This window comes from Haemaphysalis longicornis, unplaced genomic scaffold (assembly GCF_048455015.1).
Source record: "Haemaphysalis longicornis isolate Haplotype H1 unplaced genomic scaffold, Haemaphysalis longicornis Haplotype H1 scaffold_2, whole genome shotgun sequence".
In the NCBI taxonomy this organism is placed as follows: Eukaryota; Metazoa; Arthropoda; class Arachnida; order Ixodida; family Ixodidae; genus Haemaphysalis; species Haemaphysalis longicornis.
The window spans coordinates 227,759,158-227,786,459 of record NW_027526295.1 but is presented as its reverse complement, the minus strand read 5'-3'; the positions used below and the strand labels follow the sequence as shown (position 1 = coordinate 227,786,459).

Here is a 27,302-nt window from a genome sequence, read left to right as displayed (position 1 = left end):
TATGGCGCACGTGGGGCTATCTGCGCTCAACGCGAAATTCAACTCTGGATATGTTTGTTGAAAGGATCACTTGCTTTGAGTTGCGTTGTTTCAAAGCACTTGTTTTCAATTCTTGTGTATGCGGATCGCCTTCTCTATATTCGCTTTATAGAACAGCCAGTTGTAAATGTCAGCCACCTGGTAACGATGGTAATGGTGTTTGCTCTGTTGTAGTTTGAGCGTTTCGTTTTGTTCTGGCTAGTCAACTCCGGGACCTCGCAGTAAATATTTTTTGTGCATTCGTGGTGCTGTGGGGTGGGTGCGTTCTTCGAGTATCTCTCAACTCTAGTTTCAGTCTGCCCAACGTCAGCACAATATTTCTTCCTGTAGCCATCCTGCCCAGTCAGTTATTGGGCGAACACCTTGATTTTGTCGCTCTTCAACCAATGCTCGCACGCAAGAAACAAGGAAGGAAATTGCTGTTTTATATGGACTGTATATTTCGACAACTTTTGTTAAATTTAGTTCTACGGCGTGTCTTTTCAGTGTCAGCTCTATGTCAAAGGATTATGTAAACGTAGTGACATTGTGTTGTCTATGTTCTAATGGTAACCCCTAATGAACTCAGCGATCTATAAGCAGTTGCAAGTCACCATAATGCAGAGGAGAGAGAGAGGGGGGGGGAGAATAAACATCTTAAATTTCGGAGAATATCGGCAGTTCTAGTCCTGTAGGAGAAAGAAACTACAAAAAGATTTTAAGATTCCGTGTGCAACATCTTTACCTGCCCATAACTTCGAGAGTGTCAACATATCACAGTGGAATCTCATTAAACCGTACCCGCATAAGCCGTAGCTTCGTTTTATACGTAGTTAAGCCGAACCCACGACTCAATTTCTCTTAAACCTAATGCATTCAGAAAAACCGCAGTGCCGGTTAGTACGTACTTTTTTCGCGTTTCCCTCAGGCACGGTTTAACGAGGTTTCACTGTATACTGTTCAGTTTATTTAACACAGTTATAGACAACATACATATATACGAAGATATGCTATATATGTTACATATAACATCTATATCGTATAACATAAGTTATAACATATAACGCAGTTTTTAAGAAACCTGGGAGAAATCCCCACGGCCACGGGTGGAAAAAATCCCGGGCCGTCTCCAGTAACGCGAAACCTGAGGAGGGGCGAAGCATGCCATCTATATGTCTGTTCTTGGCGCTTTGGCGGTTTTGCCAACGGAGGTGAAACCCTTGGGGATAGATGTATACAGCATTGCTGCACAAGTATCGTATCTTTGAAGCGTTTCAGCGCGAGGTGTAAACCAGTGTCCCGGAGTTTTTTTTTTTAGTGCGCGTTACGTTCTAGCGCGAGGCGTAAGCGAGTGTCCCGGTGTTTCAGTACCGTGACTACATGGGGCGACGATTACGACGACGACGACAAGAGACGCCGACAGCCGAGCCCCTAAGGGTCTTCGCTCCTAAAACAATAACACAGCTACCTAAACTAACGAGCGAAACAGGGGGCTATTCCAGTGCCTACGTTGTCGCACATTTCGACAAATCGTATTAAGCAACCATGGGATCGTCCGGCCAACTTAACAGTGTGAGCAAACGGGCACAAAATATTTGGCATGGACGTCGAATGAGCACAAAACGGCAGGGACAAGAGACGTCGAATGAACTGTTCCCACGCAGATTTCTTTCATCTCCCATCTTGAAGTGTAAGAAAGTGTTCGTCGCAGTGGGTTCAACGACCACTCGTAGTGGCAGCGGTGAAACAGGATAGCCCTGCTGTCGGCTAGGGAATCTAAGGCGCTCCCGCGTGGGACTAACGTTCGAGTTCCTCCCAGCGCCGACACTCCACCTCCGCGGACGCCGCCCCACATCCTGAAGTATGTTTCCGCTCTTTAGCATAGGCGGCAGTGCCTCGGACGAGTTTCGGAAGCATAAGCAGGATGCCTCGCCGACGCCTGCGACTTTCAGTGCACGGCAGATATTGAAAACACGCCCTGCAGGCGTACGGGACGTGGGTGCAAGGCGTGACAGCGCGTTCTTTCCTGCCGGTGTAGAGACAGTCGACAGTAATTTCATGCCTGGTACTCCACGTTTCGCGTCCTGGGACAACATGCCCCTCCCCACACCGTTTCCTCCTCTGAAAAAATGAATCCAGAAGAAAGATTTTTTTCAAATGGGAAGACCTCCAATACAGATGGAAAGAACAGCTCCCTCCAAACCTCCGGAGGTGTGTGTCCATAGTTAAGCATCTGAATTTACTGTACAGTTTCTCCTCGAGGCTTGCAATATCTTGTATGGGGCCTGCTAGTAGTCACTGGCGGAGTGCCAAACAGGACAGCTGTGTAGTTTGCCTTTTTTTTTGCCACTAACCGTTCCTGCTGCCTACTGTTGCTGCTTTTATTTCTCCGTGCACTTCAGTGTACAAAACGTCTCTTTACTCCACCCCCCTTTTCCCCCTTTCCTCCCATGTCTAATCACTGTGGGTGCGGTCTTGCGACTTTATGCAAAAGAAACAAGGCGCGTCTTCTGCATGGCTTCACTATCGCTCTTCCGGCAGGAAATGCCTCGTGGTGCCGTCTGAGCTGCACGATAGGCACCGTCGCCATCTCGGGACGCGCGTCTACGTTTGACGCACGCCGCTATCGGGCGTGCGAAGGATGCGCCCCACTTGTGAAAAAGGCTCCGTCGGTAGGAGGGGTGGGCACTTCAACAATGTGCACTCAGTCTGTCGCTGCTGATAGCTTCCGTGCCAAGACCGTTACGCAACTGCAGTTTGCAGCACCAATTTAGCACTGGCACTCCGGTTCTGGCAGTGGATAGCTCTCAGTGCTGATCGCCGAACAACGCCCCTTCCACTCACAAAAGAAGCAAATAAGCATTCAGGAGCGTAAAAATGTGGTTTAAAGGTTTCGAAAGCACGTGCAAACGTCATGTTCTTTTCACAGCGGATGCGTTGTATTTTTGGTTCTGACTAGAACTGCGTGCGCCGATGGGTATGTTGCAAAAAGTCGCATCGACAGTGTAAGCTTGCAGCAAAGCCAACTTTCTAATGATTGCTCTGTACCTCTCAATTTAATGTAGGTACCTTGAAAAAAAAATCGTGCTGAAAGTAGCCGTTATGACGACTCTGTCAAATACGCCGATTTTCGTTTCCTTGTCGCAATTAGTTCACTTTTAAATTGTAAACGTTGCAGAATTCCCGGATGCGGTTAATGCATGGCCGTCTGAAGAGGGAGTATGGTTACAGAAAATAGCTGTAACTCTTGTTTTATCGAAACTACCCCGAAACAAATTATTTGACAGTTGGCCGCTAGGACGACTCTAACATTACGTCAAGTTTTATCAACTTTTCATGATCACGCAGTTCACAGCGAAGTTGTAAATTTTCTGCTGTCAACATACGAGCCTCAAATATATGAGCAACTTGAAACGGACAGCACCATCAGTGTTTGTTCGCTAGAATAAAATGAAACGCTAGTCCATCCAAGTTTAGTTCAGGTAATTAACTAAAACGTTTGCTCAATCGCAAATTAACAACAACGTGTTCGTTCTGGGAACTTCTTGGACTTGGCCCAGTTCAGTTAGTTATCTTTCTTCACAGAGTAGAGGGACACTGAATATTTGTGTTTTTGTTTTGTTTTTGTTTTACTTTTTCTGGTGGGTACTGCTTGGCTGGTCTCCGGTTTGTGTAGTATCGCTGCCTTATTCAAAAGATGCGAAGTTCAGTTTCTATATAATGTACGGAGCGCGTGCGGAAGACGGCTCTGCTGTTCCAATGTTGAAAGGAACGTTCATCGAACTAAACGCGAAACTCTAGGCAATTCGATGCATATGTCGCTTCGCAATACCGAATGGTGTCAAATCACTTCTGCAACTGCATGGACTGCCTATTTATTGGAGATGAGATTACGCGGCTTGTCATTTCGCGCAGACCCAGCACCGTGCCATCCAAGCTGTCATTCTTTCTTGTCCATAACAAGGCTAATCAATTTTTAACCGTAGCCATAGCGTGCCCGTCGGGCTTGGAAAAGTAAGCAAACTCACGAACAAAAAGAAAAAAAAACACTGGGCGTTTGAAGCGCCCAAGTTGTGACGCTGGTGTAGGCGACAGCCTTTGCTTTGCCTCCATCAGATACACAACCTCTCAATCGGGCGACGCCAAGCCAACTAAAGAACCGTGGCAGATCTGCCGCATGTATTAACTATGATAGGACGTTACCAGAACGTTTTCGTGCGGTATATATGTGTATATTGTAATGAAGAGCGATTCGATCTGAGCAAGACCACCTAACGCCCACAACAAATTGAATGTCGTTGAAAACCCAGAGGGAATGACGACGATTAAACAATGTGGAGGCGGCCCTGTCAAGCAACGGATGGCCAGTTAAGCTTATCACAATCACGCTCTGCGCTCTCACTTTTTGAGATTGATACTCAGGGATTGTCATGAATGTTGGTTGGGTAATGTTGCTCAACTTGAATAACTCTTCTTCATTGCAATCTCTCTCTCTCTCTCTCTCTCTCTCTCTCTCTCTCTCTCTCTCTCTCTCTCTCTCTCTCTCTCTCTCTCTCTCTGCGTGCAGTTTGTAGGCGTCAACAAGTAAGACCACACCTCGAGTGAGATATTCTTCATCTTTTTTTTTACACGAAAGTGTTTTATTCCGGGATTCACGAAGATTTCACTTACGTCATATCCGTCACGGATGTGACGCCGGTACAACGAAGCAAGCGGCCTGTAAAGGGTGCACCCCTGCACACAGGGTCATCTTGCGGGGAAGCAACCATTAGTACTAAAGAGCGTGTTATACTTAGGGTTGTTCGTTTTCGGGTTTTATATTTTAACACGAAAGTGTTTTATGCCGGGATGCACCAAGATTTCACTGACGTCATATCCGTCACGCAAATGACGCCAGTACACCTTTGCCGAAGCAACCCGCCAGCAGTACGTGGCTCGCCAAGCCCACCCACAAGACAGCCGCCAACCCGCAAATCATGCTCAGCTGCACATTTCGCTGCACATTTCACTTTCGTGTTTTACCGATTCATATGACAGAGAAATCAACCACACTTTTTTACATTTGTCGAGTAGCTTGAGTGCCGGGCGCGGTAGGTACAGGAACGCGGTGTAAGCGGCGCAAAAGAGCAGCACGAGTGAGTCATCCCGGCAGCCGCGTCCACGCTCTTCCGACGGGAATGCCCTGCACGCCTCGCACGTGCGGCACGGCGCGCTTCCGCAGCGGCCGCAACTTTTTCTTCGTTTGGCTCCAGTTTTGCTTCCTGCATCCTCGCGTATCTCACCGTGTCGGACCCACGCAACCGGGGGCGAAGGACTCTGGCGTGGGAAGGAATGGCTCGGCGTTTCTTCCGCTCAGGCGGCTGCCTATCTCGCCTTCCATCCTTGCGACTTGGAGGGAAGAAGTGTCGAGAACGAGAGCCAGTGGCCCACGCAAGACGGTGTTCAAGTTCATATTCGAATTCTGTAGCGTGAAATTGTTAGCTACCGCCGATTTATTCAAACGGATCATTTCAAGTCCGTTTCATTGGGCTTGCAACGATGAGGGGCACGAATAAGTGCGGGAAAAAAAAAAAAACACTTGAACTTTTGTTTTGTGAGGTGCTTATTTACTGCAAAACCCCACACGCACTTCGCATTGGCTACGGTGCGCTTCCCACTCTGTCTTGTTCCTTCTCTTCTCTCTCCCCCTTTTTTTTTTTTTTTTTTTGTTGGAATAGGTGCAGGAAGGGCTCAGTGTTGCGTGGTAGCGCTGGCCAATAAACAGCTTTTCACTGAATATGGGCTCGATTACCCACAGCAGTATCATTTAAAAGCATCAATGGTCACTCAGTTCCGTACGCGGAAAAGAAAACGCCCTCCCCCACCCGCAAAAAAAGAAAGTCGGTTTTGTTGAGGAGGCCACTGGCGCTGCTTACCTTCAAAGAAGTCAACAAAGTGACAATCCGAGCTGGTTGGTACATTTCGGTTTTTCGGAAAAACATCGCACGAACAGCATGAAGGAAAGGAAAACAGGGCGAAGGGCGTCGACCTGTTGTCCTTTCCTCCGTCCTGTCGGTTCGCTGTTTTTCTGAAAAACCAAATGACGACTGAAGAAAGAAATCAAAGCCCCTTTCTTAAGAGACAGATGGTTAAAACGTGAGGCTTCCTCCAATGAAACCTGAGTCAAAGTAAAAGTGTAAAATCCGAACTGCCTCGACCGTGTCGGAATGGCGCAACCGGATAGACGTCGCCTTCATAACGCGAAGGACCCAGGTTCGATTCCGATGAGGCGCTTGATGGGCCCTTGTGGAAACCCATTGTGTAAGTTGGCTTTTCTGCAGTGCGTTTTGGGCGTAACAATTTGGATTGTGGACCTTGACTTTGTACTTTGAAGACAATGGCTGACGAGCAGGGAAAGCTTTGCGTTTTAACCATCTTTCACCTCCTCAGAAAAAGTTGGCTTTCCTGCAGTGCGTTCTGCTGCGGACAGAGAGAGAGAGAGAGAGAGAGAGAGAGAGAGAGAGAGAGAGAGAGAGAGAGAGAGAGAGAGAGAGAGAGAGAGAGAGAGAGAGAGAGAGAGAGAGAGAGAGACGTTTGTTGCCAGAGCATTTACGGTGTTCTTGTAGGAGTGGTTTCCCTCTTCACAGGAATCCATGAGCTGTCTTAGCACCGGCTGCCCTCTCGGTGAGCAGGAGCTGGTCCGAGAGGCAGGGGCTGGACAGCAGTGTCTCCCACTGCTCTTGAGGATTTGGGATGCTGGCGGACAGTTGCCATCAGTGATGTAGAGCTGCACGGGTGCTTCGTGGTTCGGGTAGAATCCGTGTCTGGGCTCAACAGCACAATGCCTGAACGCATAACCACTAAGCAACTGCCGTGGCTTATTTGTTGTTTTTGTTACTTTATCTTATCTCCTTATTATGCTGCCCTCCTCCATTTTTTTCGTGGTACCCCCCCCCCCCCCCTTTCGCAACATAAAATCTTCAATACGCCAGTGCCCACGCTTATAGGACCCGCTCTTTCCGTTTATTACTGAAATTTATTTATGTTTCAATGCGTCAATGCTTACTTTGGGCAACTGTTATGCACGCCTCAATCAAAAATGTCTACCGACAACTAAAACCCCGTACAGTCATTGTGAAGAAATATTCCTCAGAAACATCTTCTTCCGTCGAGGGCTTTGTATTTATTTTCGCCAGTCGTCGTGGCTCTTTTTTTTTTATTTTTTTGGTCTTGCCTTTACTGCGTGGTGCTTCAAAGCATGCACCCAGCAGCCTTCAACGGCCCATCAAGCGCGCCGGCGAACTCTGGCGGCGACCCAGGGCCCATGCCTCCTTTATTTGGGTGGTCTTGGCCGTGAAGACGGGCTTTCGCGCGTAGGCAATTGCGGTTCCGCCGGCCGCGCCGCTTGCATGCCTGTTTGCTTACACGCGCCCATGCCGTTTTCTAAATCGGTACGTCGAACAACTCTCCCCCCCCCCCCCCTCCTTCCCCCCATTGCTCCAAGCACGCCGTCAGGTCTCACTGTAGCAAAAGAAAGCAACACTGTTACCGCTGCAAAAGCTCTCGCATGCATAGTGTATGTGCATATCTGTAAAATAAAGAATGGGAAGAACCTTGCTTTCAAAGGTAATTCTTCGCGAAATCGTTTAGCGGACGTAATAAAATTCAGTTAATTGATCGCCAATATAATCAAACGTTGAAATATCGTTTTCGCCATGCATTAACTGTCCGTTTCATGTAGCGGGTGAACTTACGCCGGTGTGCTTACGTTGTCTGCATGGACGTTGTTCTGGATGCGTTGGCATTACTCAGGGCTTGTAATTGTCGTTCAAAATCCAAACTGCCAAAGTGCGAAGTCAAAGTTCACTTCAACTCAGCCAAAATCCAAAGCCAACGTCCAACCGTGCTTAGAGGATGTATTTCATCATCATGATCATTGCTAACCGTGTGTACTGCCGAACTATGTTTTGTGTATTACGAGAGGCTCGTTATGTGCGCAGAAACATCCCATTGTTATGTTAAGTGGTGTATGATTGATGTATCCTTTGTGAAACGCATTTTGTGAAGTTGGCTTTCCTGCAGTTGTTTTATTCGGACGGCGGCGCCATGAGTGAGGCATAAAAGGCTTCGCTTTAAAATCTGTGCGGTAGTGTCTAAAATCAACACCGCTACAGTGAAACCCGCCGATAAGGAGTTTTTTGTTACGAGTTCGCAATATGAGGGACACCCCCCCGGCATCCCCGCATGCGGAAACAACACAATATGAAGCATGTCGTTACCATACACAAAACAATTTATTTATTGCAAGCAGTAAAGCTACTTTCCGCCTCAACTGCCTACTTCAAAAAAAAAAAAAGAAATGATTCTAGTTTTCACTTTTATTTTGGTGGCGTCAACTACCAGCATTCGAGTCCGTGTCCTTCAATATCGAAGCAATAATGTCAGCATATCAACTGCCGAAAGCGCTTCATTAAGCATTGGACGGCTTTTACTCGCGACATCCTCTGCCTCTTTGGAGCTTTCAACAGCACCAGCTGCCATGACATCGACAACGGTGTCTGCATCAGAGGGCATGGTGGTCGTCGACGAGCAGTGACGGCATGGTGGTCGTAGACGAGCTTCAGGAAATCCCCGAAGGAATTCTATGGTCCCGTTTTGTTGTGTGCAGTTGCAGTCATGAACCATTTTCAACAAGTCCAGCATTCCGCTCTGCTTCAGTTAGGGAAAGTGTCGGGCGTCACGTCGCTCGATGGGAGGCTAAACGTCTTAACCGCGGCCAATCAACATCTCAATTACCGCTGTGAGACCATGAGTTTCGGCGGCAATTCTGATTGATTGTGGCATTTTAACGCGCCGACGCAACGCAGGCGATGAGGCGCGTCGTAGTGGAGGGCTCCAGATTAATTTTGACCACCTGGGAATTTTTAGCGTGGGCCGAAATCTCGTACACACGAGCGTTTTTGCTTTTCGCCTCCATCAGAAAAGCGGCCGCCGCGACCGGGAATCGAACCAGCGACCTCATGCTCAGCAGCGCAACACCTTAGCCACTGAGCCACCGCGGCGGGTCGGCGGCAATTCTAGGTTCACTGAGTTCGATATATCCGATGTGAACTTCGTTATAAGGAATATGGTTCGCATGTATTTTCATAGCTGATTTGTTTTTGTTCGATATAAAGTCAAACCCGGTTATAGCGAACTGTAATATGCCCCGCGATTAGTTCGATATATCCAATAGTTCGATATAGCCGAACCCGTCTATAACGAATTTTCTTGTTACGAGTTTGCAATACGCGGCGGACCCCCACTCCCCCCCCCCCCCCCTTGCCATTCCCACGTAGAGAAACAAACGTATGAATTATGCCATTACCTTACACAAAACAATCCATTTATTGTCTGCACTAAATCTACTTTCCGCCTTAACTGCCTATTTCACAAAAGAGCGGTGATTTTTGTTTTCACTTTCGTTTTGGCGAAGACGTCGTTTGCGCCAGTTCATGTCCGTGTCCTTTAATATTGACCTATTATTGGCAGAGCACATCTTCTGGCCAAAGCGTTTCATTAACCTTCATTAAAGCACCGAAGAGACTGAGGATGTCCCTTGTGATATTTTCTTTCAGCAGCACCAGCAGCCATGACATCAGTGACTCTGTCAGTGCCTGAGGGGCTCACAGTGATGGCGAAGTCGTCGGTGAGACTCAGAAAATCCTCAAAGGACACTCCTTTAGGCACATCTAGAACGTTGGCGAGTTCTTCGCGCAGTTCGCCGGTGATGCCGTCTTGGTCCGGACTCGCTGACTGGATGTGCTCCGTCGTGAATCCCGTGCGTCGGAAACAGCTGCAGAAGGTGTCAGGCGTCACGTCGCTCCGTGCGGCGCTCAACATCTCAATCGTGGCCAATCAACATTTCAATCACCGCTCCGAGACCGTGCATTGCGGTGGAAATTGTATGCGCGCCGAGTTCGATATATCCGATGTGAACTTCGTTATAAGGAATATGCTTCGCATGCATTTTCTTTAACGAACTTGCTTTTGTTAGATATATTGGCCTCGAGGACATACCGTGGCGCCACCTACGAGTGACGTCACTTGTAGGACGCCGAATCGTGTTGTCGTCTGCTACAACACATTTCCCGTGCGTATGCGGAAGCGTGTTTTTTGTTGTGGCCACCGTCTCGCCCGCTCCTTGTGGCTTTGATGCAAATTACAAAAAAAAAATGTCTGTAAACCAAATAATTCGGTCAAGCAATCAGCGACTCGCTTGTTCCCGGCGACACCGCCGCGTTTAGGTAGTTGCTACCATCGCGACCCACAGCTCTTACATACGCAGCCAGCTAACGCCAAGGACGATGCAACTGATGCCGAGAAAAGTAAGCTGTAAATTCATTATGAAATACTTGTGACGGGACATGTGCGTGCAAGCAAACGCCTTGTAACAGCGACGGAAACGCGTCGCTCACTTATGATCTCACCGCGCGAACTGCTCGTATTGCCTGATAAATGAATGAAGCGACAACAACAACGAACATTTATTAAAAGGGATGGCTCAAGGCCACATGGGGAAGAGGAGGGAGGGGAGATGAAGACCTCAATAGTGTCCTAACATGGAGGAGTCCAGAACGAACCGCCAAAGTGCGGATAAAGTCTGTTTGATGTGGCCCTTCGGACGGATCCAGTCCTCGTAAGCGAGTACCCAGGCAGGCCGATGTGTCTCACGTGGCCCTACGAGACCTATGCAGTCCCATACAAGGTGATGGATGGTTGGCTTCAGTGACTGCCCACATGCGTAGCAGACGTACGTAGGGTCGGATGGTGATGCCAGCGCAGATGAAAGGTCTTCGGAAGCTGCTGCAGTGGAATTGCCGCTCCTCATTGTTCTATTCGAGGCGTGCCTCCACCTGGCCACGACGTCATCTGTTAAAGCGTATCCGGAGCGCGCACGGTTCAGGAAGACATGTGCAGCGCGGCTAAGCCCAGGAGGCACTGGGTCCGGGTTGATGGGCACTGTTGAAAGGATCTCCTGTCGGCGGCGCTGTTTGCGGCAGCGGCGTTCGCCATCGGGATCAAAGCAGAACTCCTCAGTGTGGGAGCTGTCAAGCTGCGGGCGGAAATTTCGACAAGCCTCGCTCGCCAGCTGATGGGCCCACTCACTACCGAGGGCTCTTGCGTGCCCGGGTGTCAGGCGAACGGTCACAGTAATGCCAGTGCGCAGTCGCAACGTTGCACAGGAACGTTTAATGTTATGGGCGACTGAGTGCCGTCTGGGTGGTCCAATGAGAGAACGTAAAGCCTCTGCGCTGTCCGTAAATATGCTGACGTTTCGGTACGTTTGGGGATCAGCTGCCAGTAGGCGTACAGCCAGCTGGACCCCCTCATCGATGGCACGAAGCTCCAGCGCTGTGGCGGTAGGTGGTGTAGTCATCTTGAAGGTGCGGGTTGTGTCTACGGCCGGTACACGTGCAACGGCGGCGAGGGACGCCGTTTGTAAATGGCGCCGCCACAAAGCAGCCACGAAGACAGAAAGTGTTGATGAGTCTTCTGTGTTCAAGGGAGGGGCGGTGACCGAAGGAACATGTCTGTGCGATGGGTAAGTTCCTTGGTGACGTGGAGTGGGTGCTGGCCGTTGCTCAGTAATGAGCTCATCCTCCCAAGGTGGAATGTGCTTATGTATGGTTGGCACAGACGTGTCGAAATCCTCACCGGCATGGCATAGTAAGCGGCGGCCCTGGTGAGTGAGATTGCGACGGTCTTTCGCCCCCTCTGCCCTGGATTGGATTATGCTTTCAAGAGTGGGAAGACCAGCGTACCGATAGAGCTCCTCAATCCTTGTGTGTCGTGGAAGCCCAGTTATAGCTCGAAGCGCTTCCCGGTAAAGGACTTCTAGCTGGTGGGTCTGGTGTTTCGTGAGGGAATAGCACATGGCGCCATATGTGGCTTTGGACACAAGTACACTTTGCACTAAACGCCGAGCTACGTCCTGCGATGCCCCGCCAAAGGTGTTGGAGATGCGGCGAATGAGGTGCAGGAGGCTACGCCACTGCGGCCGAAGTTGCTTGATCCATTCTGTAGCGCCACCGTTCTGGTGAACGGGCACCCCGAGGACACGCACCCAATCCTGTGGATCAGGCTGGAGCGAAACGCCGTCAATGGCTAAATGAATCCGGGAGCGTTCTGCAGGTGTGCCCCGTATGGCCAGGAAGTGTGTTTTCGCCAGCGATATTTTCATTCCAGTGGGATCTAGGAGGGCGCTGAACGTGTCTAGGGCCTTCTGTAATTGACGCATCGCGGCATCGGTTGTGGGGTGGTCACTTGCCTCAGTCCAAATTGTGATGTCATCGGCATAGGCCGTGACATGAACACCTTCCACCGCAGACACCCGATGAATCAACTTCCTGAGAGCCAAATTAAAAAGAATAGGGGAGATGATAGCCCCCTGGGGCACCCCGCAGCAATTGGTGAAGGAAATGGTGTCGTGGCGGCCGGATCGAATCTCGTATGTGCGGTTAGCCAGGAAGCTCCGTACAAAATTGCGTAGCCGCTTACCAGGATAAGCATCTACTAGGGCATCGAGTACCGCTGCGTGTGATACGGTGTCGTAAGCCTTTTGCAAATCAATAGCAACCAGAATGTGTGGCCGCTTATACCGGCTTGCTCGCACCAACTTTCGTAGAAGGTAGAGACTGTCGTGGGTGCTTAAATTTGGTCGGAAGCCTGTCTGAGCCGGGTGGAAGTAGTTGTTTTCTTCTTCCAAGTGATGACTCAGTCGAGTCGAGGCCATCCGCTCAATCAACTTACAGGCGGTAGACGTAAGCGAGATTGGACGTAAATTTGCAAGGACTGCAGGATCCTTGCCTGCCTTGGGAATGGGTACCACAACAGCGTGCTTGAGGGCTGAAGGGACGACGCCACTAATCCATATGTCGTTAAGTGCCTGAAGAAGCTCCTCTTTCTGTGCTACTGGCAGATTGCGAAGCATAGACCAAGACACACCGTCTTTTCCTGGTGTGCTAGACACATTGATTTGCTCAAGGGCAACCGTGAGCTCAGCAGATGTAAATGGCATCTCAATCTGTTCGCTGTCGTCCACTGGCTCCAGAGCGTAGATATAAGGTGGCGGTTGAGACGGGGGTTGGGGAAAGAAAATACGTGCCGCCTCTCTTTCGAAGGTCTCACGGGATTGCCCAGTTCGAAGTAGCACCGTATCCACTGTACCCTGCAGCTTTGTACGCCCGGCTAGGCTTCGGAAGGTGCTCCACAGTTTCCGGGACCCAGTGTGAGAGGAAAAAGAGTCGCAGTGCTCTTCCCAACGCTTGCGGGCAAGGAGCTTCGCGTATTTTCTAATGTTCGCTGTCTGGTGGCGGAGGCGCACAAGGTCAACATAAGTGCGACCACCGGTCCGATAGCGCTCCTGCAAGTCGTCGCGAACATTCCATAGATTGATCAGGTGTCGATCAGGAGCAGGAGTGTCTTGGTCCACTTCGACGACCGTTGTAGCACCATTTGCAGCAATCAAAATGCGATTTAGCAGAATTGTGAGTGAGTCTAAGTTCGCGTTGCGATGTCCTTCTGTTCCGAAAAATTGAAGCTCCCTGAAACGGGGCCAGTCTACATACCGGACCTTCTTGTTAATTTTCCGCGCGGTGCCGGAAAGCGTGATCCAAATGGGGTAATGGTCACTTCCCCAAGATGAAGAGTCGCATTTCCATAATGACACCATGGACGGAGTGGCCCAGGTCAAATCGGGAATGGTGTCCCGCTGGCTCGGCGACTGCCCCAGCCGCGTGGGGCACGACAGATCATTAACAAGGATGAGGTCCGCATCTTCTGCTGATTCCTCGAGGTTGCGGCCGCGGATGTTGGTGACGCGATATTCCCAAGTCGCGCTGAGGGCATTGAAATCACCCCCAATCACAACTTCGTCCCGGGGGTACAGAGCACGCAACTGCCGCATCCAGTCAAAATTTGCACCTGGTAATTGAGGACGCACATAGGTTGATGCCACAAGTAAGGTCCTCCCTCCAAAGGACACGCGGACAGCCACTACTTCCTGAACATCGTTGCACATGCCTGCAGTAGGCACCTGGCAGTGAGGGGTTCCTCTCAGAACGTATAAAGCTGTCTGTTGGATCACTACGCTGGTAGCTTGGTCAGAAATGGAGGCGTAACGAATGGTAGGTACCTCATAAGAGCGGTAGCCTTGTATGCCCGGGCCTTTTCCTTTCGTCTCTTGGAGCAGGACTACCAACGGCTTGCGATCCAAAGCCCGCAGATGTTCATTGAGCTCTGCGGCATTGGCGCGCAACCCGCGACAGTTCCACTGCAGCAGCAACGGGGCTTTAGCACTTGCTGCCATGTTCTGTGTTGGATAGTACCGATGGATCGTGCTGAAAGGCCGGGGTCGCTTGGGGTGCTGCTTTGGACACAGCGGGAACTGCAGACTGAGACAAGTGTGGCCAGTACTTAGAGAGCGCGATGAATGAAGCGAGAACGGTGATCAGATTGCTTCGCCGCACATGCTTAAAAGTATTGTTATGGTCGGCAGTTTGGCTTAATCAGTGCCTATTTCCCCTACGATGTTTTTATAGTCACGCCCGGATTTGATTAACGATCATTGCCGCAGCCTGTACTCTGCAAGGCTGATGTTTACTTTTGGCGACTTGTCCGCAATGTATGAACGGTATGAACGCGAGTTTTTAACGCCTTCGAGCGGGTTTGGACAAGGCTATATTTAGTTTTCATTAGGTTCTCGGCGTGGCAATTTATAATTGCAGCGTGTATTGTATGTTTACAGTAAGCCGGCATTTCTCAAGCATCAATTTCGAAACTCACAACTGCTCACAGAAGGCGAGACTGCGTACGAGGCGAAACACGTCGTTAATGATTTCTGGTAATGGGGATATATAGAATAGGAGAACCGAATGTTGGGAGCCCCCAAGTAGTTAGAGGAACCCAAACGCAACACGCGCGTGCGCGACGGGAGGGCCTTCGCCAACAGCTCGCAGCCGGCTTCGGATGCACGTAATCGGATGTTGGGAACTTTAGGCTTGGCGTCGCAGCAGATATTTCATCGCCGTTAGAGTTGCGAGTCACAGTCCCCAACAGAACGTTTCACCGCGCTGGTAACTCTGTAAGCGCGGTGATTTCCGTTGAAGCGATCGACGATCAAGATACCTGCACGGCCTCAGCCGATTCTTGCGCGCAAGCATAGCCATCCTTCGGCCGATCGCCGCACCGTGCGTGAACGGGCCGGCGCTGCCGGGACCCACCTCCGCGGCCGGTCGGCGTAAATCGCGGCAGATAATTGAGCATCGCTTTGAAAACCACAGCTGATGTCACTACCTACCAGAATTTTTCACCACACTAACATCCACTTTCACCAATCTGGAACTTCTTTTCCACGACTTGTGTGATTTTAAAAAGCGGCGACAAGTTGTTGCTGCCGCTACTTGCGTCGGTTCGAGCCGCACCGTCGGCTGTGCGGGCAGGCACGGCGGGTGCGTGTGCTTCTGCGAGCAGTTAACGGTTCACGATTTCTACATTTCTACATTTCTTGCAAACAAGGGAAATCTAGAAACTTCACTCGGCGATTGTCTAGAACAAGCCGCTGCTTACTCTTCGGTCGCATGCGTAATACACCACCACGCAGCACGCTCATGGTGTTTGCGGATAATGTACCACAGTTGATACGGTTATACAGTCACCATTAGGTCGAACTGCGCTTGACGCACTGAGAATGAACTTCAAACGAAGGAAATTAACACGAAAATACTTTTAGAACCCGCTTCCCAAGCGAAGTGTCACGGGCTGCAAGCCAACTACGCAGCAAGATAGGAACGGTGATCCTACAAGTGACGTCAAAACGATCGCAGCGCCGGCCTCTCCAGTGGTGGGCCTCGCGGCCAATAGCATAATTCGCTCTATCTGGGTTCGTTATAATCGGGTTTAACTTTATAACATAATTCGCTATATCCGGGCTCATTATAATCGGGTTTGACTGTATAAGTGCCCTCGGCCCCATCGCATGTATATAGTCCACACATCAGCCAACCGCGGTAGACACCCTGTGACCCTCCCGTCGAACCCAAACTATTTACGCACAACAACAACAACCACAATAACATTAATTTTCTTTAAAAGGAAATGCGGAGCGCAAGGAGAGTAGGTGGTGGCCTCAGTCCAGGCCGCAATAATTTTTACCTCTTGTTTTGACCCGCAGCTGTGCGGCTTGGCCAACAAGATTGCGCGCGGCCTTCGGCATCCGCGGTGCACTGTCCTGGATGCAGATGCACGCACTCATTGCGAAACACAATCGGCCGCCGATGTCGTGGTTCGTAATTAGACCCCCCCCCCCCCTCCCCCCCCCTTCGGTGTTGCGTTCGAGCGGAGCCCGCAGGGCCCGCTAGCGATCGTTGCCGTTCGTATAACTCAGCCATTGTTCATGTACAATCACAGCCAGCCAGGTCGCTAAAATTATTGCCCGAGTTAACGTGCCGCGGCTCATTTGTTTTATGAATGCATTACGCGGCTGGCCGACCGCCTTTCTCCCGTTGGCCTAATTGCGCGTTTAGAGGGTCGGCCACGTGCAGTCAGGATGGGCGCTCTTGGGAATGCTAGGCTGGCTAGGCTGGCGGCGGTCAGCGGTTGGTCCCATTCTGCCAACATCGCGGCGGGAAGGTACATCGCTGTTGGACGTCACTCTGAATGCACGCACCGAGGGGTCGACGCACTCGACTGGAACGGTTGTTCTAGCCTTCCATATTACCAGTAGTTTAATACGCGTGGGGATGGCTGACTTATAGGGCACAACGTGGCGCCTTACTTGGTAGGCCGCTTCAAAAAAAAAAAAAATAGAAGTATCAGCAGTAACCTCAGGAGCCAGTGTCTTCTTACGGCAGTGAGAGTTCGTCTGTTGTAGAACGTATGCAAGGCCCCTTCAGCCAATTTTGGTATTGGAGCCATCAACTACAAGTCGCCAGTTTAAAAAAAAAAAAAAAGCACAGGCGCTGAGGGAGCCGCAGGCTATCGCAACGCTTGTGTGCGAAGCTGTTGACACCAACGTGTGCTCGCATTCGCAGCCGCACAAACATTGACTTTCCGGCGAGACGAGTCGGAATCCCACACCGCCCACTTGTTCTATAAAAAAAAAAAAAAAAAAGGAAGGTGTACCGCCGACTCTTGCATCTACGGGCGCGCATGTTGAAGTCGGAATGGTTGACGAGGTTGGCCCTTTAGCGTTTACCGTCAGAAGTGGCGTCTCCGAGAAGCAAGCGAAACAAAGGCCGACGCCGTCGACCGCACATGAGCGTGATCGGCGCGTAGATGTAGGTGCTCGAGGCGCACGAATCGCGTGACTCCTCCATTTCTTCCCGCTCTGTCGGCAGATGGCACCACGCTGGGTGGGCGTATGCAAATATCCCCGGGCCGACCGTTTCTTTCTTGTGTCCCACGGTGACCTGTAACGGTCAGGGAACGGGTGCCCGGCCTCGCGATGCATGGCGGCCGTCACACGACACGGCCTTTGACGTCTGCCACGGCGACGACGACGCGGCAGACGACGGGCTCCTACGAACGCCCCTCTCTCCGGCTCTCGCTCTCTCGTGCCGGCCGCGTGCTCGTCTCGTACTCCAAGCAGTCCGGCTTTCCCAGACTCGGTCACCTGTGGCGTTGTGTGGTCGCAATATTACTGGTCCAGCACATGGACTATATATTATAATCAGAACATGAAATGCGGGGCTCGTTAGATGCAGAGGCTTATCTGGAATTTGATTTTCGGGGCGTGCCGGATGTATAAATCCCTGGGCAAGGTGCTTGTATTTGAGGAATCCTTTTTTTTTTGGGGGGGGGGGGGGTCTAAATCCTTCTAGGAGGGGGGGGGGGGGTAGGGGGTGTATTTGGAAGGTTGGATTAACCAGGATGACGACCGTCAGTCAAAAACGCCGAGGAGGGCACAGGGAAAGTAGTCCATCATATTTTCTTGTTGAAACAGATATATTTTTCAAAGAAATAAACTGGTGAAAAACATGCTCCCGGGGTGGGATCCGAACCTACGACCTTCAAAATACTGGCCATACGACATAAGGCGGGTATTCTTCCTCATGAATTTCAGCACTCAGCATGTGCGAGTGCGCTTTTTGCTTTTTTGCAGTCATGGCGCGTCACACCTTGCAACACTATGCGATTTAGTTTACCTATAGGATTTGAGCGGGGCCCACACGGAGCGAATTAGAAGTGAAAAAATGCGAACGCCGGCGGCCGTCGCTCGGCGCGGCGGCAACAAACGGACTCTCACCTCGGCGATCCATTTCTGCTGGATACACAGAGGAAAGAATTATTTCCCCCCATGGTAGAGTGAACCAGAATGTCTGCGGTCTAGATGCAGTGCGGTGGGTCCGCTTCACGTCCAGGTGGCTGCTGCCGCTGGGTGAATTTTCGTCGGTGAAATTCGCACCATTTAGAGGACGAAACGGGGCGCCTCCCAGCCCGCACGCGCGGTGTCGTTAGTGACCCCTACGCGGCATCGGCTGACGTCCTACCCCCGGCCAGGGGGGCAGCACCGCGGCGGCGCAGCATCACTCACGCAGCTGTCATTATGTCACTCTCGGTCGTCCCATCCCCGTGACGAGAACGAGTGCCTTCCATGGCTTCGCCTCGGCGTAGGCGTCGCAGTTGCCACACGCGCCGCTGTGCATACGCGTTCTGGAAACAAGCGCTTTCTGAAAATAGCCTCTTTTTTGGCATCTCGGCGCGACTTTCTCTGTATATGGTCCCGCAAACCAAAGGCGCTCGCCAGCCAGCTGCCTCCCCCCTCCAACTCCTCCTCATCCTCCCCGCAGCTCCATAACTGCTACATCCGCGCACCGACCTCAGGAAGGGAAAAACGCCAGTCTGCTAAGGTAAATAAACTCGCGCTGCGTATTTACACAATCCCGTGCGCCCGCACAGGTCACATACAAGGTCTTGGCGATAGCGTACACGCGAACAGCAGCAGCCGCTACTAATGGATGCGGCCGCCCCACCGTCGAGTTTTTTCTTGTATGTCGCGTACGGTGGGAATAATGACCGATGGCGTTGCATTGTTGCCTTACGCGCCTATACGAAATCGTGAAGATTTGAAAAGTCCATTGGTAGGGCTCAAACGCGAAAGTTTGGTTTAAGTTGTCCACTGCATTACGACGAACCAGGTACAAACAAATTTAAATGTACCAGCGAGTTCTATTTCGTTAATACAAATCAAATACTCCTCAAATACCGATTCTACTTAGTATTGTAAAGCAAGTGGGACCTAAAAAGAAAGATGATTGATGTTTACACAATTCGGCGCTAAGTTGAAAGCTGGAGCGAAATTGGGTTCCCAGGCTTGAATATTATTTCAGCATCCCAATCACCGAAAGAGCGGTTAGCCTTAGCTGCCTGCATTTCATTGTCACGAAAGAAAAAAAAAAAGCACACGCACGTACGCACGCACAACCACTTTGTGAACATCCGCAGACTTGAGAAAACAAACGTCATTGTCTATTGTGCTAAGCTTTCGCACGCATGAGAATGAGACAAGCACATGGCTTTGTATAAATGTACGGCGCGACGTGATTGTGCGAAAAGTTGGAGCCCGTCTTATGGAGATTTTATGGGAGGGTGGACAGGGAAGGGGTGGGGGTCACTGACTGCTCCTCCGCCTTTTCTCCCACGCGTACGGCTTGGAGAAATTTCGTACGTAACGTCAGCCGCTTCACGCAACGTCGGGGAAGACCAGTGTCTCAGGGAAACATTTGGCTCGGAGCAGACGTGACGGAAGGCATCGAAAGGAATGCCCAGAGAGCCTTGGATGGGGTGCACTTGGCATTGATAGTGTAGCGAGCTCACGAGGTACTGAGCCGTGCTTTTTCTGTAACGCTTACTTGAGATTGTAGTGATCGCATGCAGGCGCCAGCTTGCTTCTATCGCCGTCACAAAGGACGAAAATGCGATCTGCAGCGTTTGACAAGCTAAATAAAAAAAGTCGGGTGAAGATGTCACGATATAAAATAACACATACGGTTGTATGCTAGCTTCCGCGGAAAAGTGAAGAACGGTGACGCAGCTCGGATTTTAGCGCAAGGACTTATACCTGTGTTCCGTTGGCATCTCGAATGTCTTCGGACCGAATGTCGCTCGACTAGAATGCGCATCTTGTCCTTCTTCACTCCGCTTTTTGAGGGATATTCGGCTCAAATTTCTGTCGAGCTGATTGCTCGTAGCGGAGAATATTTGAGGCTTTCGAATGCCTTTGCGACACCAGCATTTGAGCCTTCGTACGCAGTGCCTTCACGCAACCTTCAGAATCTTGATATGTAAAACAAGATGCTCAGTTATCGTGGGAAATTTTCATGGACCGTTTCATGACGTTTATTTTTTGAAGTCAACATACCGCTGCGAGATTATTTGACATGTTTTCCATCCCAGCAGTGAAAACCAGCAATTTGAAATCGATGCGCGGTTTGTAAGAGACAAGACCGGCAAACCAACTTTACAGCTATAATTTTAATTACAGATTGGGATGTTTTCATCGCTAGAGATTATCTCTACTCGCGAATGTTGTTTTACGGTATGAAAACGCAACAAGACGCCAGCAGTGCGCCGCAACATGGCAACATGGCAAATGCATGTTTAATCGTACAACTATCATCATAATTGTGGTGGAGTACGGCGGATTCCCATCGCCATTCGAAGTCGCTCGTTTGAGTTGAACGACGTTCATTTCAAATGCGTTCTAAATGCCATTGAAGCACTGCCATTAATCTTTCTGGCTATGCCTTACTAGACACCTTTAAATGTCTACGCTAATTAAAAATTCAGGGTTAATTTGCCTTTCCAATGAAGGCTTCACGCGCTCACCATTGACATACCCATTGTACTGTGGAGATATTTCAAAGTGGACGTCGCACGGCCCGATGCCACCTGACTGCTGTCTGCCGTGGCAGAGCGGATTACAAACAAACGTGTCTTGTTCTGTGCATTCCTTGGTCATCCTTCTTCACATAGTGGAGGTGCACCGATTTCTTTTAACGCGAAAGTGTTTTATTCCGGGATTTACGAAGATTTCACTTATGTCATATCCGTCACGGAAGTGACGCCACTACAACGAAGCAAGCGGCCTGTAAAGGGTGCACCCCTGCACGCAGGGTTTTCTTGCGGGGAAGCAACCTTTAGTACAAAAGAGAACGTTATACTTCGGGTTGTTCGCTTTACGATTTTATATTTTAACACGGAAGTGTTTTATGCCGGGATACAACATGTTTTCACTGACGTCATATCCGGCACGGAAATGACGCCAGTACAACTTTGCCGGAGCGACCCGCCAGCCGGACGTCACTCGCCAAGCACACCCACAAGACAGCCGTCGACCCGCTAATCATGCTCAGCTTCAGATTTCGCTGAACATTTCACTTTCGTGTTTTGCCGATTCCTATGACAAAGTGTGAGATGGAAAAAGGTTCCTAGCCTGCACCACAGTGGAATCAACCCCAATTTTTTTTATTAATATCCGTATCATAGTGTCGCGAAGCGGAGGTCTGATGATGTTTTCTAGTTGTTTTTAGTTCTGTGCCGCCGCCGGGGCTCTTCCTCCAAAGTGTTGTGTGTAAAAGCGCTTAGGACGCGGCTCGGCCACCGAGGCCCCGCTTTTCTAAGAAACGTGTTGCCGAGTGTGTCTGCCCGTCGGCCGACCGGGAGACGACGGCTGTTGGGGGAAGCGAACCCTCGCCTCGGCTTGTATTACCGTGGCCGCGGCGTTCCATTCCCCCTGTGGCGTGTGCGCTGCTCGCCTTCGGGCTCCGTGTTCTTCAGACGACCTTCCCTTTTCCCCTGTTTACTTTAGTGTGTTTTGTCTAACTACTTGCTCTACGCCCGTAATTCTCCGAGTGCGCGCTTTCGAGTCGAAACCTTGTGTCTGTGTTTTTGGTCATTTTCACGTTGGCGGGGACATGTCTGATTGGAGCTAAGAAGCGTCCTCCTGATTGGCTTCGGGTGTGCCTTAGCCTTTTCCCACCCGGTCCGCACACGCTAGGATGCGCTTTTTCCCCCGATGCGTCCCCCCAAAGCAAATATAACGCGGCCCCTCTGGCGATTGGGAGAGGGCGAGAAACACCAGGAGAGCCGCACTCTGCCGCTCGTCGTCGTGCCCTCCCGCCGGGAGCCATTCGCCCGCCAACTATGTCCCGCTAAGTACTCTGAATCTTTGACTGTCTTTCTAATCTATGTAACAAGTGTATTCATTCTAATTCATATGTGCTAAATGTCATCAATGTTTACCCGTAAATTAAATCAGTTAAAGTTTGAACGTCTGAAACCTTCATCTGAGTGCTTCATCCTTCAACCGTAGCGGTGCATGGACAAAAGTTGCCGTTACAAAAGTGGTGGAGGTGCGGGGTAGCGAACACCCCCTCTGCCATCATGGGCTCCCCCTTCTCATCGCTCGGCTTCCTGCTGCTGATCTTCGAGTTCTCCTTCTTCTTGACCGGGCCAGAATCTTCAGTTTCCGCGTCATTCGTCCTGACACCGTGGCCTGCAAGTGCAAGCGACATGTGCGACGGCAGAAAAGACTTTGCGGCTTCACGGCCGTCACCGCGCCACCAGCCCGAGGCAAGCCGGGCCCCTCATGCTCGCCACCGGCTCCTGAGAAGAGGAGCCTCCGTCCCGGACCGAACGCCGCCGCGACCGCCGACCTTCACCCCGGCGGCCGAATTCCCGCGCACGCAGTAAGGTGAGAGATTTTTGCCTCTCGGCGCACCGCATTGCTGAGGGCCTGTAGGCTTTTCTACTCCGCGTGTCCGGGGCGCCCGCTGATTGGTTGTCTTTGATTCATTTGCTCTGCCAGCACCAGCCTGCTTTTGTAACTAGCCGCTGTGGATGCTGAAGCAACAATTTATGAGCGTGCAGCAGTTCTTTCGTGGGGTATGTGGGCTCTTCGCGCGGGAGTTGGACAGCTTTGTAGTCAGAATCTTAACGGCACAGGCGTTCGGCTCTCCCGGCGAAGGAGCCCCGAAGAAGAAGACCCCCACGTGCCTATGAAAAGGCTGATTTTTTCGCAGATCTCGCTATATTAGAGACTGCTAATATCCGTTTCCTCGGCTCCTTTCCACCGAAGTTAGGTTTTGTCTTGAATCAAATACGGCAGCCACTTCGGGGTTGGGGGTCTGAGGGAAACGAGGAGTTGAGAGATGTTTCCGCTGCACGCCGCTGCTCGAAGTACAAACAAAGACACCAGCGGGGGTGCCCGGGATGCCGCGGACGGGGAGAGCTAGCGGGCGCGCAGTTTTGCGAATGCGTCGGGTTGGCGGAAGTTTCTCACCGCTGCTGAGATGTGACAATCTTTTCTTCTTCCGTAAGCATGAACGGTAACTGTTATGTAGCTTTAACGTCTTTTTGTTGTTATTTTATCATGTCTTACCTTTATCATTTCTAACGCTCGCGCTCATGATAAGTATGTGTAGAGAATTGTTCGGTTTTATTGTTTATTTCTGAGTATTGACTGACGAAGAGCGTCTGAAATGTGCTTACAAGCCTCTCCAGGCGCCAACATTCTTGTATCATGTGTGCGACCGCCAAGTTATAGATTTTGTAGCTTTTATGTTTCGATGTTTTGCAGTTTTTCAAGTAGCTCATTTTCTTAGCCGTTCCTTTGAGTTGTTTGCCGATGTTTTAAGAAGCGTTGCGGTCTACTTTGGGTATTCTTGTCATAATAGACGGGAAGGATGGCTTTAGAACAGGTAGGGGTGAGTGTAAAAATGTGCCGGGTTAAGTGACCAACAATTGCTAGTGCCCGTAGGTTTCCACTTGTTCGTGAGATATAACTCCAATAGAGTGAGCTCTTGTATATAATTTTATTTCTGTCTTGTAGAGCCTTCGTTTAAGCCGTTTGTGGTAATCTATGTGCAAGGGCCGTTGTTGCTCGAGCGGCGATTGCTCAGACTGCACTTGGGTTTTGATTTGCAGATTATTTTGAGTTGGCTAGGAGGTTACTTTATCTTGTGTTTTATGCGATCTGTTTCGAAGGGTAGGCTATTTTATTTCGCGTCGTACTGTTCAGAACTCGGCATATGGCCTGAATAGTGTAGCTGTCTTACGATTTCTAGAAGATGTAACCTTTACAGTGTGTATGATTTTCCTATGTTATTCATGGTGTCCGTGTTGTTATTTTCTTGTTGTTACGTGTAAGTGAAATGTTTTCGCGGGTGCTGGACAACACACTGTGCGCGCGTGAAATGAAGAACGGAACTCCACTAAGTGACCGTTGTGCATTGACTGATTCAGCGGAGACAGTTTGTCGACTCCTGTGTTTGAGTCTGTGTTTCTTCTTCTTGAGTTCGTATGCCATGTCATTTGAGTATCACCGTCAGTTTGTGAAAATGTGTTTTTATGGTTTAGACTTTGTGCAAGAGTGAGGGCACTCTTTTTTCCGTCGGGGAAGGTGTCGCGAAGCGGAGGTCTGATGATGTTTTCTAGTTGTTTTTAGTTCTGTGCCGCCGCCGGGGCTCTTCCTCCAAAGTGTTGTGTGTAAAAGCGCTTAGGACGCGGCTCGGCCACCGAGGCCCCGCTTTTCTAAGAAACGTGTTGCCGAGTGTGTCTGCCCGTCGGCCGACCGGGAGACGACGGCTGTTGGGGGAAGCGAACCCTCGCCTCGGCTTGTATTACCGTGGCCGCGGCGTTCCATTCCCCCTGTGGCGTGTGCGCTGCTCGCCTTCGGGCTCCGTGTTCTTCAGACGACCTTCCCTTTTCCCCTGTTTACTTTAGTGTGTTTTGTCTAACTACTTGCTCTACGCCCGTAATTCTCCGAGTGCGCGCTTTCGAGTCGAAACCTTGTGTCTGTGTTTTTGGTCATTTTCACGTTGGCGGGGACATGTCTGATTGGAGCTAAGAAGCGTCCTCCTGATTGGCTTCGGGTGTGCCTTAGCCTTTTCCCACCCGGTCCGCACACGCTAGGATGCGCTTTTTCCCCCGATGCGTCCCCCCAAAGCAAATATAACGCGGCCCCTCTGGCGATTGGGAGAGGGCGAGAAACACCAGGAGAGCCGCACTCTGCCGCTCGTCGTCGTGCCCTCCCGCCGGGAGCCATTCGCCCGCCAACTATGTCCCGCTAAGTACTCTGAATCTTTGACTGTCTTTCTAATCTATGTAACAAGTGTATTCATTCTAATTCATATGTGCTAAATGTCATCAATGTTTACCCGTAAATTAAATCAGTTAAAGTTTGAACGTCTGAAACCTTCATCTGAGTGCTTCATCCTTCAACCGTAGCGGTGCATGGACAAAAGTTGCCGTTACAATAGTTAGCGCACCTCCCTGCGCGCGCGTGTTTGCAATAGTGACCGCCGAAGAATAGTTGTCAGCCAATGAATCACGATCGCCTTACATTCTGCGGCCGGCTTCCCTTTGTGTGTACCCCTTGATGCGCTCATCTCGCTCTTTACACGAGCTCCTTGCTCTGCGTAGTACTGCGAGCCGTCCGCTCCACTGGTTCGCCCTACGCTCGCACACGTTCAAACGAGAGGAGGAGGGCGTTTGTCTCTCCCTCTCTGGCTCTTTACTTCCCGGTGCTTATAAATATAACACGCTGCGCTGCATACTCTCCTCGAGACCGCGCCGCTTGTCCGCTGTACGCGGGAGCATCAAGGCGTGACTGACACCGCTGCCGAAAGATACGGACGTCGTTGCTGCCCGACGCCAACGCCACGTCCGTGTAGCAGGCTGAACACTGATGACGTCACTGCATACGAGGGGCAGATCCATGCGTTATCAGTTTAGAATTAGCATGAATCCACGTTCAGGAATGGCGAGCGCGAGCCTTCTTGTGTAGAGTTTAAACCAGTATCGACGGCGCCTACACGAGGTGCCTCTTCTTTCGAGGCGTTGCCGCCCCTCGCTGGAGGAGAGAGCCAGGCGGAAGACCAATAAGAGAAGGATGGAGAAGAGTGGCTATTTTGGGGGGAGCCGCTGCCGCCTCGAAGGCGGAGGGCCTTAACCAGGGACCTCGACCCCGCGGACGAGGCGAGGGGGAGAGTCCAGCCCCCGAGCGAAAGCAACGAGCAACTGACACTCGGGATTGCTTGCCCAAAGAAGATTCACGGAGCTGCAGCCTCCCTTCTGAGCGCGTGCCGTTTAGGACATAAAGCCCAGCCGTCGTCGCTTGGCCCTGATTACTGTATGTGCCCGTCCATGTGTGCTTGATTCTGGGAGAGGAGAAAAGGGGGGATGAGAAGAGAAGTGGAAGTAACAAAGCACCGTCTTGAAAGAACGGATTATCGCGTCCTTCGACGACGCCTCTCGCTACTCCTTCTGCTGCGGCGGGACCTCTTCGGAGCCCCTTGTACGAGGGCGTGATAGACGTGAAGGGGTTTTAAAAACCGCCTCATTGCTCCCGTCCTCGGCTTGACGAGCGTGTCTGACGGTGCACGCGCGCGCTCTGTCGCCATTTCTGGAGCTGCAACTGGGCGGCTGTGAATAGCAAAGAAGGTGCGGAGTTTGTTGATTTATTCGGTTGATTTCTTTGTTCTTCTTTGCCTTTGTTATTTTAGTCGTCGTTGTACGGAAACAAAAGGTTTTTGTTTCCTCAAAACGTTCTGCGTTTGCCGTTTCAAGGGAGGAGCTGCACTATGTAATTGTCTAACTGTATCGTTTTTACAAATTCAGAAAACGCTATCTTATTAGCTGAGATGGCGAAATTATTCCCAGAGATTACTTAAATCACATCGTTGCTTGCTTTCCTCAGAATTTGGTGTGATGAATTTGACGATTTAATCGAACGGAAATAAGAGGCATAAATAGCAGCTAGTTTCAGAGAGTAAGATTACTCATCTGTCGATTCAACGTGCCTTGTATATTTTTTATTCGAAAAAAATTGCAATCCTCAGAGGTTCACGTGACGCCGCAAGACTTATTTTTATTTTCCTTAAGTATGGTGCTTTTAGTCAATTCAGCGACGCTTCAGGGTCATAAATAGCTGCAAAAAGGTAATATGCAAATCGTTGTAACTAAGGAAGTTGACGTCCAGGTACAGTTGCATCTCGCTGGGGCAGGAAAAACGGTTCCCGCGGCTATATACGGTGGCCTAGCAGGCGAATGATGACGTCTGGATAACAGCGCCACCCGGCAGACCCCGAGACGGATGAAAACTTTTCGCCCCTCCAATCGACCAATCAGGATTTCCTGAGACATAAGCCACTCTAAAAAAATACCCGCGAGTCTGCTTCCCCGCAACGCACAGAGAAAGCTTATTAGCTATTGACTGGGGTCAAAGCGGTTATAAAATCTTGCACCCCTTCGTCTAACGACGA

The 27,302-nt window shown here is 50.5% G+C and overlaps 1 protein-coding gene across 4 annotated transcripts in view; it reads left to right on the top strand.

Annotated features, from left to right (window-relative positions):
- LOC144170045 (uncharacterized) overlaps nucleotides 1-27,302 on the top strand; it is a 184,630-nt gene that overhangs the window by 30,623 nt on the left and 126,705 nt on the right. The gene's annotated exons all lie outside the window — the stretch shown is intronic.